This window comes from Vidua macroura, chromosome 1 (assembly GCF_024509145.1).
Source record: "Vidua macroura isolate BioBank_ID:100142 chromosome 1, ASM2450914v1, whole genome shotgun sequence".
In the NCBI taxonomy this organism is placed as follows: Eukaryota; Metazoa; Chordata; class Aves; order Passeriformes; family Viduidae; genus Vidua; species Vidua macroura.
The window spans coordinates 25233206-25247699 of NC_071571.1; the positions used below are offsets into that span (position 1 = coordinate 25233206).

The following is a 14494-nucleotide window of genomic DNA, read 5'->3' on the forward strand; positions in this document are numbered from 1 at the left end:
TCCAAACATTGTTTTACTGTTCCTAGCCTTGTCTCTTCTCCAAAGAGTAGTCTGGAGCCCACCAGAGAAAGGACACTTTATCTTTCCTCACTGCTTCTCACTGCATTATTTTTATCCTCTTCACTTTGTTTTGCACAGGGAGGTAACTTTTCTTTTTGAATCCCAGGAGGAAAGGCACAAACATTTTCAAGACAAATAACTGTTAATACAGTAAGAGGTAGGAGACAGGGAGTTATAAAACCCAGTGCCTATCCCATGATGGGAGCCTACAATGGTGAGTTGGGCTCTGGTGAGAGTGTGCAGCTCTACATTTCCATGTACTTTGACACTGCCCAGCTCATGGTACAGGTTCATTTGCCTCTCTTGGGAAGAGAGGCTGAGTTCCAGACCAGCTGAGTGAATCCCTGACCAAGCTGGTTTTCCACTTATCCTGCATTTCTACAGCAGAGTGATTGCTGACATCAGGAACATCAGAGAAAGAGCAGCAGAGCAGCCCTGTTCTGCTGACTGGAGAAAGTGCCAAGCCCAGAGAGGCGACCTGGCCTTTCCAAGTCAAACCTCTTCATTACCTCCTGTGGGTCACAGCCCATGTGACACTGGGTAGCAGGGTACAGCAGATCTTTTATGAGCATGGAACTGTACATGACCTATGGGCTATTCAAGGGTTGCTTCAGCCCCAGAGAGTGGATGGGAATAGTGCTGAAATCCTTTTGCATCATTTGGCCTGTAACAGCCCGGCTGAATATAATTTTCCTATAGAAGAATAAATAGATGGCACTACTCAAAAACATCCCAGAATTTTGAAAGACATTTAGTTCCGGGCTTTGAAACACAATCCACTAAATCAACCATTTTCCACTGGAATGACTGGGTCAGTCCAGTAGTTCTTGAGCTTTACACTCAGCTGTTGTTTTGCTTGGAAGATGAACATCGCTAATAATAGTATGGACATCCCCATCTAATTTTTGAAAGGGAGAAAATTGCTTGGTTTTTCCTCTAATGAATACCTCTGAGCTCCTGCACTGAAGGGAAAGGCAGGTTGTAAAAAAGAAATTAGTTATCTCCCTCCTTTTCTCCCTGTTATCTCCAACATTCTCACTCTCCAGTGCCAACAGCATGCCACAGCATTTTTATACTCAGTCACCTGCTTCAGGAAGGAGACATGTTTTGAAGCAGCCACTGCATGTCCCACTGCTCAGCTATGTATACCTTCATTTATGAGGTGTGACGTGGGATGTGGATTTGTATCCCGACACAAACATGTTGAGGGTCTCCATGTGTACTTAACACTTACCATCCACTTACCACTCATTCAGGTGAGCAGGATATGGAGTAATTTGATTCCCAGTATGACCAGCACTGCCAGGCAATGCTGGAGCCCTTCTGATCACTTGTTTGCAGAGCCCTGCACAGTGCTCAGAACCCCAGGCAGGGCTGTGGAGCAGCAGCCCCCTGTGTGCAGGGTGATGGGATATGCTGCATGTGTAGTGCTGAATCCTCTGCACCCAGGCCCATGGACACAGTGCACCCTGGGCTGTGTGACAGGGGGGCACAGGAGCTGCTGGCCAGGGAGGATCTCTTACAACTGGGTGCCTGAACAGCACCCCCTGGGCTCACACCCCAACACATCACTGACTACCCATGAGAAAGTAGTTGCCACCTTCTCTCACTATCAAGTGTTCCGCTGGCATGCAACATAGTAATGCTAACTAAGCCAAGGTTTCAGCATGGCTGTTTATGGACACACATTTCATCTCATGTTCTTAGGTTATTCTTGGTGTCACTAGCTTTGCTGACTATAGATTGCTCAAGAAGCTTTATTGATTTAATAATTGTTATTTGACCATTTAAAATGCTAAATATGATCAAGGTTTAATATCAGAATGATAATAGAGATATGTTATTGTTCAGTGCATTGTAATTTAAGTAACAAGATTTCATCTACCCATCTTATGAGTACTTTTGAAATAGAAATGTTAACAAAAAGCTAAATATTCTCAAATGCAACAGATTTACCCAAAATATCTATATACAGTTTACACTTAATTTCACAGTAAATTGCAAGGTGACTACAAATCAATTATCTGATTTGTTTTCTACCTGTGTTTGCAGATGCCATATGAACTAGTGGCTAAAGGAGACAAGGATGTATTAATGACATTTTACAAGTCCCTGGTGAGAATTTATCTCAGATGCTATGTATCACTTTGATGCTCCCCTTTCATTAAGGAACTTGACTTGGTGCCCACAACCATGCAGAGTTAAAATCTGTGACCCTGGAATTATCTTTCCAGTCCTCTTGTCCTGTGTGCCAACTGGCATATGAGAATGAGCTGAATTGATTTATTTTTCACAAATATTCAAATAATTGCAAGAGCACAACCTCACTTCAAAGCATGTGCTAGATTTAGCTGCAACTGTAGGGCATAATGAAATTATTGACTGGGATGTAGACAAGGACACAGCTGTGTTTCTGGCATCTGACATGCTGGCATTTGAAAGAGCATTGCACTTGGGTCTTGGTGAGGGGATTTCTCAGTTCCACTGAATCACAGGTAGTTTTACCATTAGTTTTAATGCAAGATCGTCACTTCTAGAATTAGCTGAAATCAGTACTATTGTCCATATTCACAATGACATTGTTGAGATCAGAATCTGGTCCTTGTTTTCCTTTTTAGTGAACTAATATATTTAGAAGTAGAATCTTAAATTCCTCTAAAAGTTTGTAAAACTCATATCTCCAGCCCCTTCCACAACACCAAATTCTCTGTTTAGAATCCCAGCTCTCCCAGTTAAGATTTCACTTCCAAGCCTTCTGCCCAAGATCTTTCCCTGAAAGGTTTATTCCCAGTCAGGATGGAGTGCATGGAGTGACTCAAGGTGGAGACAGCTTTGTGCTGTCTGGTCCGTGGTAACCTCCATCCCTGCATATCAAAGGTACTGGTTTCTGTCAGTGTGCTGAGGGAGGCAGCAGTTTTTGCAAAGCAGCTACTGAGATGCAGCTTGCCAGGAGGGATGCAAGGCACAGAGGACACAGGCTCCTGAGGATACCAGAAGCGTAGGACCCAAAATAACCACCTGGAGTTGCTTATGCCTGTGTCTGACCTTGCTGGTATTACTTTTTCAAGAGCTCTTGGGACAAGGGGTGTTTGTAGCATATAACCCTAAGCATATAACCTAGTGACCAATGTGTGGTACCAGCTGTCGTGGCCATTTTGGCAATGTCTCCCCAGAGCACCTGTGGCAGGCAGCCTTCCCTCCTCGGGCACCACGCAGCAGAGCCTGCCTGCCTTGCTTCAGCCCCTGCACTGCGTGCCTCGGATTGCGCTGTGCGTGTACCCACGCACACACACGTCCCTTCTCCCCTTTCACCTCCTCCCCTCCGGTCCAAATGGATCCATGAGTCACTGCAGGAAGTGCACCTGATGACCTCACAGCCATAGAACCAAACATGAAGCATCAAAAAGCAACCTCATGTGGGAGCTGGGGACCAAGCGAGCTAAAGCCTAACTGGTCAGATATTCATATCTGGGGTTTTATCCACTTTCACAGCATTTTCCAAGAAATAGTAGTTCTTCGCTGGAAGAGTTTGACAGATATTCAGACTTTGATGAGGTACATAAAAATTTACATCTTGGACATTATGTGATATGTCTGACTGAACAAAATGCAAATAACTGAATTGTCATACGAGAGATGGAAAGATTATTTAAAGCTCAAAGGTTGCTTTTCATCTACAGATGAAATGGGGATACAGATGTATATCTAGCATTGATTGGAATAGAGAAGTTTAATATGATCATAAAGCAGAAGCATGAACTTTTGCTGTTGGTTCTGTTTGTGCATCATTAAAAGGGATGGAGAAAGTCATTAAGGAAAAATTAAATTGTCGTAAATACCAGCAATATTTCAGTGAGGATGCATGTGGGTGTATTTAAATTGGTCAAGATTCTCTTCAATGTTTTCTGAGGTAGGAAAAGCATTTCTTTCCGTTTATAAGCCTTTTAAAGTAATTCTAGAAATTATTTTCAATAACACAAATACTACCCTGAATGGGAGCAAAGCTCTTGTGGTGCATTTGAGGGCAGTAAATCCTATTTTCTACCAAGATTAACAGGTTTTGCAGGCTGAACGTGCCTGAAGGCAGCTGTACTCTACACACCCAATTTTTTTACAAAACACAGCAGGACAGGTTCATGTCTGGTATAATCCCTTTGCCTCCAGAACCTTTCAGTCTTGGCAAATTGGTCTTAGAAGCAAGCATATGCTCCAGGCTTCCAGTCAGGGCCAGTTTTTCTTCTATTCCTCCTAGACCAGCTCCGCTTGCTGGGCTTGGACCTTTTTTTCACAGGGGCAGGACACTACAAGGCTCTATACAGTCCAAATAGGAAAAATAATACTGGTATTCTTTCAGTGGAGAAATGGTGCAAAAATCAGAGATCAGCAGGACATCATGGTACAGACCTAGTTGACAGGCCCTGTATGGAAGTGGTTTGGGCTGGAATCTCACCAAACAATCCTTTTCCTTCCTTGGAAAGTCTTTGGAGATCCAATACCTTTCCACTCGTGCAGGTGATCTCTTGTGCATCACAGGATGGTGTGAGCCAGACCAGGAGCTTCACACTACTTTAATGTGGTGGCCTCAGGTTTGGATTCAGTTTGGGATTTGGAGCAATAGCTATCAGCTCATCCACATGAAAATATGGCCGAGTTTGCTGCTGTTTCCCTGTGTTGCAGCAGCCATCGTTCGTGGCTATGCATCCACCTCACTACTGCTACACCCATGCAAACTGTGCCTCACCACAGGAAACAAGCTGATCCAGTTAAAATTCTCCTCTCTCCCTGTCAACACACAGAAATGAAGATAGAAACTGCTGCCTCCGTGTTGCTCAACACGCCGGGCATTTGAAAGGGCTTTTAGGTGAATGTGGAGCCAAAGTGTCTGTCTCCGCCCACTCTCCTTTTGCCAAAGAGGTAAGAGGGGAAAAAAACCTCATAAATATAGTCCCTGTCATTGTTCTCTGATTTCAGTGGGTTGCTGGAAGTGTGTGTGTTTAGCAGAGTTTCTGTAATAAAGCACCTCCCTATTTTGGAGGGGAAGAAGTTATTTTCTGTGTATGCAATTGACTCAGAGACTTGTTTGTCCTGCAGGAAGAGTTGCAGGATTAACTTTGAATACTTTGATATTCAGTGATGAAAAAGGACACACCAACATGAGGATTTGGGGAGGCTCAGTATGTCCTTCCTTCTTGTTTTTTACACACCTAGAAGCTGGGCATGAACGACAGATTGCAGCTTCAGTCCTGGAAACTGAAGTCTCTTGAGGCTTAATCCAAAGAGCAACAACGACATCATGAAAGCTTGTCCTGCTCCACTGAAAAACCAAGCAGCTGACTGCAGGTGTGACTGCAGTCAGACTCCAATGGTCAAATTCACAGCAGAGAGAGGCTTCAGTGTGGTCAGTTGAAGCTGCCAAAGACAGAAGCACTGTAAAGCCGTGTCCTTCTCCAAGGCAGCAGCTCACCCTCCTGTACCGGTACATGATTCAGAAATGAGGCAGTGACTTGGATGGTGCACACATGTCTCTTTTTGATGACAAGGAAGGAAAAGGAAATGCTGATAGCATCAGCCTAGCATTCTCTCAGGAAAGACCTAAACACCAGATCTTCCTCAACCTGAGAAGATTTAGAGCTCAAACCCAGTGTAAGCTCTCCAGAGCATCTAAAGCATCTCAGGAGAATATCACCTGAACAATAATTAAGCTTCATAGTGTGCTAACTTGGATTTTATCCCTAACCTCCATTTTGTAACCTATAAGTACTTAGCCATTCATTCTGCACACATTCAGAAATCACAGATCAAAGCTGTGTTTCTCAGACTGGCCAGCAGCAAACCAAATCTTTTTGGGAGGGGTGATAAGAGAAGGAATTGTAATGGGGCAAATGATCGAATGGCACTGGCTGCATTTCTTTCGCTCAAGAAGCTGATAAAAACATTTGTCTCTAAGTCTTATGCACAATGAGATACAAATAAGTTCCAGTAATTACAAGAGAAAGTATTTCACAGTGGAACAAGAGGAAGAAACAAATCTGAAAGGCAGCTGTTGCTCTGCAAGATCAGTGTGATTGCTACAGAATTTCTGCTCTAAACCTTCCAGTAGAATATCCACACCTACACACATGCTTGGCATGAAACACTCCTGTGAAAGCATTAACTCTGTAGAGAAGAAGAGGTAGGTATGACTTTCTCTTTCAGAGTCTCAAACAAAGAACAATATATACCAATCACAAAACTCTTAGTTAATTCCCTCAGCTTGGCTTTTGAAGTTAAGTATCTTACACCCCATCCTTAGGAAGCATCTTTCTGTTCTTCACGTCACTGGAAGAAAATAATTTTCCACCAGCTACCAAATCTGTGGAAAATATAGAATTCATCCTATCGCAAAATGAGTTTCATTTCAAGGAAAGTAATCAGTGTAATTCCAAAAAATTAAAAAGCAAATCTTGAAGTTTTTTTGTAAGTTGCATTAGACATAGTTAAGAGGCTAATGGTATAATTACATAGAACAAAATAGGTATGCTGCAGCACCTTGTATTTCTTGAGCAGACTGGGGTTCGTACTCCTCTGCAAGGTCCCCACAGCTGACACATGAGAAGGACTGAGTGCCACAAATTTAAGGCTGCAGTGCAGTTTCAAGGTCATGTGGCACCAGCAGGTCTTTACAGGCAGTGGGAAACCAAGCATCTTTAGCTAAACTTTGGTGACATCAGCTGAGAGTTTACCTGTCTCACTTTAGAATATGAAACATTTTCAATGGCCTTGCACTGACAGAAAACCGTCACATTACTTTAGACTCCAGTTTGAGTTGCATCATTCCTGCAGCATTAATGCAATGTCGGTAGCTCATGGTGCAGGATGGCTTGTCCTGGGTTTGGACATATTTAGAGGCCTTTCCTGCTGAGGACTGTCTTCCTCCTAAGGAGAGCTTTGCATTTGCCTTCAAAATATAAATCTCATTGGGAAAGAGAAGGAATCTGATTTATGAAATTATGGACCAATTATAGTGGGCAATATTTTTTCATCAGGACTGTGCTAGATGAAAAAGACATATTTGTCAACACTAAAACTTTCCAGGAATGTCCCACTTCACCAACTTATTTTCATATATAAAACTGAGCAGAAATTCCCTCAAAATTAAAATCTTTTGTTCTAATATTTTCAAAAATAAAAACTTGGTGTTTCTTCACAAAAACAACTTTTTATTTTGAGATGCATTTCAGCTTACTTTGAAATAAAATTGAAAACATTTTTTAAAATCTCAGTTTCAAAATAAAACAGTTCATTTGAGGATCAAACAGAATATTTCATTTAAGTGGTCAGAAAGGCTTTTTATTCTTTGGAGCTGATGATAATTCAGAAAAATCCTTTCTTTCCATGACTCCAATATATGCTGTTTTGAAGCTGCTTTGATATCTGATATTTATTACCTTAATCTCATTTGTGCCTTAGCATTACTGGCTATAATGGCTCCATCCTTGCCTGATGTTAGATGTTTAAATGCTGTGGCCCTGAACAGTGCTGCAATGGAAGACCACTTAGGGATCATGAGTACTGTTGACATAAACCAAGCAATTAAGATGGGACTGCTGACCTGGTAGATCCTATTGATCACTGAGAGACAAATAAATAACATGCCCAAGTCACATAAATTTATGTCCAAATAACATGGACATGAATAGAGGGTATAAAACCGGTGAATTTTAATTATAGAAGAATTTGAATGTATGATAAAAATCAACTCAAAAGAAATTGAGATCTCATGGCATTCAGATTTACTTTGAATCTTTTTTAAATTGGATCTGAGAGCTGATGAAGAAGTTACCATATTTTCAATCACTAATAAAAGTAATCTTGAGACAAAAGTGATCTGAAAATAGGTATTTACTTTTAGAAAATAACATATGTTAGTGCTTGAATACACTGACTTGTGACTACAGGAAAGCTGCCCATCATCTGCATTTTATGAGTACATCTCTTTTTTTAAGCAAACACTTAGGGAATGTTGGGTTTTGTGTGGCTGGTTTTCAATATGTTAAGAAAAATACTTTTTTTTGGAAAAGAAAAGGAACTTTTTGCCACCAGAAACCCAAAATTATCACATTAGGACCACCCTGTCTGGTTTCTCTGTGGAGTTCTAACTTCAAGGAAGTAGTATGGACACAGAAAGTTATGTTTAAACTGAGAAGACTATATAGGTTTGTACTGGAGGTTTTGTTACTCTATTTGGTTTTAATAGAGCAGTCATTATAAATTAATGAAGTATCATACAGACTTTATTCTTATTGTTTAGAGAACTATTATCTCCCATTTGCAGAGAGAAAAATTATTTTGTCCTGAGGATAAATCAACTTCCCAAGGTCCTAATATATCCAAATATTAGGAAAGGTAACCAAAGTCTTTGAGCCACAAGCCTGTTCTTTCTGGCAAGGCCTGAAACAGGCATCAGAGCTGGAAATCTGCCTTTTTCTCCTATTTTTTTTCTGTGGGCAGGGCAACCCACAGGAGTGACCAGCCATGAAATTCCTAGGCAGTTCTAGGTTTGGATCCTGAAACTACCCTCAACTAAATTTCACAATTTTTATTCAAGCATTTATTATAGGGTTATTTATACTTAGACAATGAAATCTGAGCATGTACCAGCTGAGCCTTTGAACTGTATCCCTTCTTCTTAGTGGTCTAGTCATCTTTCCACAGTAAATAGGTTAGGTACAGTGATCACTGATAGAATGGGTTCAGCCAATTCCACATGGAAAATACTTTATGTTGAGACATCAAGAAGTGTAACACTTTCAACTTCAGCAGGACACATCTTTGGAAACAGGCTTTAATCCTAGCTATGATGACAAGAAGAGTCAGTGTTTCAAGTGGCACAAATAGTGGTTTCAGGTCCTCAGGCCAAATTTTCAAGATCAGCTATCTATACAGGCAGCTGAACAAATGGTCTCAGAGAAAACATGCACAGAGAGGACATGTAAGAAGAAAAATTTTCTTCAGTTTACTCCTACTTGTGTTTGTTTTCCCTAGACAGATGGCTCTAGCAACCTTCTCTCCATCTCTCCATCTTGTCAGATATAAGTTAATGCTCTGAAAGTCTGCCAAAATGCTTTGGTGTGCCATTGGGGTCCTACAAGATGGTCAGCTCATTCTAGAAAAGAGGCCATATTGTGGATGCATCTTCATCCCACATCTCCAGACTGCTCCATCCAAATGCAGACCCCACATTGCTCTGTCTGTGTTTGAGCTTTTAGCAGTGCTGCAGCATGCCCAGGTGTGTGCTTCAGAATGATCAAACATGTAAGGCAAGAAGACTGGAGGGTCATCCAGGTCACCCGCTGACAACGCTGCAGTTTTCCCTGATGCCTTGTCCCTGTAGATTAGGCATCACAGATCAGATGCTCTGGGAAACCAGGAGGTCAGACAAAAGACTCATGATTTGGAAATCTTATTGGATTCCTCTGCATTGGTGTGAATACTGCCTGTTTCAATGTATCTGGTAAATGTTTTTGTCATTGTCATTGTAAGTAATGACTTGCAAAAAGAAAAGGAAATAGACAAACAAAAGGGAGCCTCATCCAGAACTAGGTGGCCATGTCCTGTCCTTCCTGTCCTTCACAGGCAAATTGTGATGGCTCTCCTTTGTGAAGAGATTCTTTGAAATTTCACATCCAAAATCTGATGGTTTCCTTACACTATTGTTCATACAATGATCAGTTGGAAATGCTCTAATGGTTTAGTTGTTCCCCCAAAAAACACCAACCAAGCTTTATTCTCAAATGTATCTTTTGATTAAGAAAGCAGCTATTGCCACTAGCAGAAAAGCAATTCAGTTAGATGGTAGCTATTTGAAAACACAAATCAGTTTTTCCTGGACAAAATTAGATCATACAAACAGGAATCTCTACACCTGGCACAGCTTTCCCACATAGAGCAATCAAAGTCTTTACAGAGGATACAGCTAATGGACTTGTCCAAGCTGAAAATGAATCTCAGTCCTTCTGTGAACCAGACCACCAAGCAATGTGCTGTCCTTCATCTGCAAGAGGGAGGAAGGTGAGGAAATAATAATTTTCCCTCTGACACATTCAAGAGTTAAGTTCTGCTCTCTCTCATCACTGGACATTAAGACACTCATGTCCATGTGGAGTCACTGCTTATCTTGCAGGGCTGCATGGTTTGGTGGTCCCTTTCGAACAGGCCACCTGTACTATGCTTTTGACACTTCTTTTTTTAAAACTTTCTACTTTTTTCCTCTTTGATTTTGCAGCAATAATTGAGCCCTTTTGGTTTGTCTCTGAGGAGGGGAAACTCAATGACTCATAATTACCTTGCATGCCATTTAATGAATTTGAAGGAGCACAGTAACATCCATAATCTAACTCTTCGAGCTTGTTAAGCCCTAGTTCTGCATATTTCCAAGTGCTAATATTCAGACATAAATGGAAAAAGGTTAAAAGGATTCAGTGAATTTGTAACAAATGTGCCCTTTGTGTATATGAATTCTGAGTTGTCTCTACTGGACATGGTGTGTTGGTTAATCTTGCTATGAATACCAAAATTACCTCCTTGTTAGCAGGGCTCATTGCTGTTATTACTGTAGCTCAGTGAAAAGGGCATTGACTTAGGTGCTAAGAGACTCAGTTTCTCATCACATCACTGCTACTGTCCTGCCATTTGTCATAGGACAAATTCCTGCATCTATTTATTTCTGTTTCCGTTCCCAGCTGGTGCTGTCTTGTGTATCTAGAGTTGAAGCTCTTTGGGACAGAGACATCCTTACATACTCAGTGTCAGTTCTCAGTTAATTTCTTAATGAAGTAGTAACAAATGACAAGCAGGTAAATGTCAAAGGAAGAGAAGTTCCATCTAAAATTAATGAACAACTTAAAAATTGAGCATACTTGGTATGAAATTTAAACCAGCTTTATCAACTACAGTATCAGCAGCCTTAGATTATCTGGTGCAGGAGGTGATGCGTTCTGCAGAAGCTTCTTCTACATTTTAAATACAGAGCCTTTTAATAAATAAGCACTGAACAAAAGCAAGACAGCTGATCCCATGCCTTTTCAGCTTTACCTTGCTTCTAGTCGGCCTGCTTTTGTCGTGTCACTTTCCACATAGATTTTTGAACTGAAAATGAAGAACTCCAAGGGAGAAGTTATTACAGAGGAAGATTGAGAGGTGATCAGAGATTACCTGGAGTGAAGGTGTATGAGTTCTGCAGCTGAACTGAGAGCAAATGATCAACAAGAAAAGAAATAAAAAAGAAGTGGGGAGCAGAAGAGAAGAGAGGCAGCACTTTATTCATTAAGTGCCATCAATGTTTAAGGCATAAGGTAGAAATTCCTGAACAAAGTAATTCACAGTTTAAGAGAAAAATTGTACCTTTAAGAGGGGTAAAAAAGCCCACACTGAGGCCAAGAAACCACTTACTGAGATTTCTTAGAATGTTTTCCAGCATTTCCAGCACTGGGGTCTGCTTTCCTCCCACCACTCTGGCAGGAAAAGGGTTTGTCTCCATAAATCACACCTCCCTTAGAGACCAGCGTCACCCTCACGGATATCCTATGTTTCCCCTGTGGCTGCTGTTCAACCACCAGAGCTGTTTCTCTGCAGTACTACATGCTCAGGAAAGAATAAACAGCAAGAAAAATGTAAAGAACAAAACTGCCAACTTAATGAAGGAATGTGTTGTTTAACAGCAACTAAGATCCACACAGCTTCTCACTCTCTCCCCCTCACTTCATCCCTCAATGGGATGGGGAACAGGATCAGAAAGGTAAAAGTGAGAAAACTCATAGGCTGAGATAAACATAGTTTGATGAGTAAAGCAATAGCTGCACAGGCAAGCAGAGCAAAACAAGGAATTAATTTACTGCTTCCAGTGGACAGGCAGGTGTTCAGCTATCCCCAGAAAAGCAGGACTCCATCACATGCAACGATGACTTGGGAAGACAAACACCATCACACCAAACATCCCTCTCTTCCATCTTCTTCCCCCCAGCTTTATATGCTGAGCATGACACCATATGTTACGGGATATCCCTTGGGTCAGCTGTTCTGGCCATGTCTCTTCCTAACTCCTTGTGCTTACTGGGGCAGTGGGGTGAGAAGCAGAAAAGGCCTCAACTCTGTGCAAGCCCTGCTCAGCAATAGTTAAAACATCCTTGAATTATCAACACTGTTTTCTAGCACAAATCAAAAACACAGCCCTATACTAGCTACCATGAAGAAAATTAACTCTGTCCTAGCCGAAACCAGCACATTCCATACCATTTACATCATGATCCCACACCTTCCAATACATCCTCACTAACCACCACCCCCCCTTCCCATCCTTTGATGGAATACACAGATATCATTCCCTTAGTCTATGGACAATCCCTGTAATATATGTTCATAAAACACTCATATAAACTATCCACAAAATATCCATTGAGTTAGTTTCGTCCATGACTTTGGGTTCCACCTGTCATGGGGGTCACTTAGAAAAGGAGAGGCAGTGTTTTGTTAACGTATGTCATTGGGCACCAAAACCAGCTCAGGTCAGCTCACTGCTGCACTTGCACTGCTTCTCCTAAGACTTGTCCTCCACTTCTTTACGTGGTTCTTGCTATAGTAATTCCTATAATGCATAATTCACATCATGGGTGACAAAGATTTAGAGTATATCCATTATAACTTTTATCCCTGGTTCCCTGGTGCCAGTTTATAAGTTTTAACGTGATGAACTCTTCCCCTTGATTTCAGCCTGGCTAGCAACCTTAAAAGCTTCCTCAGGAAGAGGACCAAGGCTAGTAAGTAGCAGAGTGTGCAAGCATAAGAACTACTGAAGAATCCCCATCATCTCTAGCTAAGCAGTCAGTCCTCTCTCCAGCTGGGTCTGTCATGTTTTCATCAGAAGTTATCTACTGTTTTATACAGTGTTACTGTTGGTTGCCTTGCATTTTTTTTTTCATGTTTGTATGTCTGTAGCTGATGAAGTTTGGTCATTGCTGACCTCCCCTCAAGTGTCTATGGCAAATTACAACAGGCACCTGTCTTGGCTATTGCAGCACAATGGCCTTTACATCATTTGAATACTTTATGATCCTTTCTTAGCATGCCTCAGTACCTAAGGGTTTCTCTGAAGTACAATTTTTGTGATGGGACAAAGTATAAGAAAGACTTTGTATTCCAGCAAGCTGCTCTGTACTAATACCTTGACATCTACAAAACCAGAAACAACAACAACAAACAGGCTAACCCTCTCTTTCAGATGCAGGGTGGGAATATGACATGTAAAACTGTCTGAATTCCCAATGTCATTCTTGAGCACGGAGCCCGTGTGAGGCACAGGATCCTAGCCTCTCCCTCTACCCTCCTCAGCACCTTTGCCTGCTCTTTGGTATTTTGCATGTGCTGGTGGTGAAGAACTGACTTTTGTTATCATCTAAAAGCACTATCATGTGTTGGAAAAAGAAGGAGGACATAATCAAAAACCATAGCTCCATAAGTGAGAAAGCTGCAGAAAGATAGTGAGCCCTCCAGACAGAGTTCTTGGAAGCTTGTTCTCCTACCACTGAAAGAAGATAAAATCTAGCTGAGGATAATCATATTTGGCCTAACATGACCCCTGCTTTTAGAGTAAGAATCAGAAAGAAATATGTGGCCTTGCAAGCACAGGAAAGTATTAAAGTCACCCACCCTGGAAAGAGCCATTAGGTTAAAAGGCCACTGATTGGAGGTGTTTGTTTGTTGTACCCATAATTTTCATACCAGGAAATGTAAGACTTTTTATTGCCTTTTCAGAAAATACCAAGGCTATAATATCTGATATGCCAGAGTATGAAACAAAAAAGAAAATAAGAATTCACTTCTGGTTTACAGCTGTTGTCCCAATAGTTATATATGCTCCAATAAAATATTACAATGGTCCAGAGAGACTTATTTGCCAAGCCACAAGCACATCAGGCTGCAGAAATAAACAAGGGCCAAGAGAAAAAAGTCAGTCCTGTCAGAAACCAAGTATGTTATATTGCCAGTCTTGTGATATTGTAAAATGCTACTCTCCCACCTCCAAACCATGAAACTAAACATATATATATATATACACTAGATATTTTATTTGCCTTCTACAATCCCCAAAGATTCAAATGTACAATCTTCTCCCCACCATCATGAGGGCTTAGCATATTTCTTTTTAAACAAAAGCTGAGATTATCATGCAATTAAGTGGCTCTAGGCACTGAGCCTTAAAAAAATACCCTTTAGAGGTTCCCTTTCAAACAATGAAAGATGGTGAGACTGCAGTGAGAGAGCTGACAGAGGAAAGGAGATCATGGCAAAGGCTAAGGTGAGAGTGGCCAAGCAGGGTTAGTGAGTCTCAGCTAACCCACAAGTAGAGTCTAACCCAGGAGCCCGAGGAAGAAAGCAGCAAATACAAAAACTTCCAGCC

At 41.3% G+C, this 14494-nt stretch overlaps 1 long non-coding RNA gene across 1 annotated transcript; it reads left to right on the forward strand.

Moving 5' to 3' along the window:
- Nucleotides 1-3471: 3471 nt before the first annotated feature.
- LOC128815287 (uncharacterized) lies at nt 3472-6252 on the forward strand. Its single transcript, XR_008439601.1, has 4 exons — nt 3472-3615; nt 3758-3970; nt 4857-4974; nt 5269-6252. It is a non-coding gene; the product is annotated as an uncharacterized LOC128815287 (long non-coding RNA).
- Nucleotides 6253-14494: the final 8242 nt, after the last annotated feature.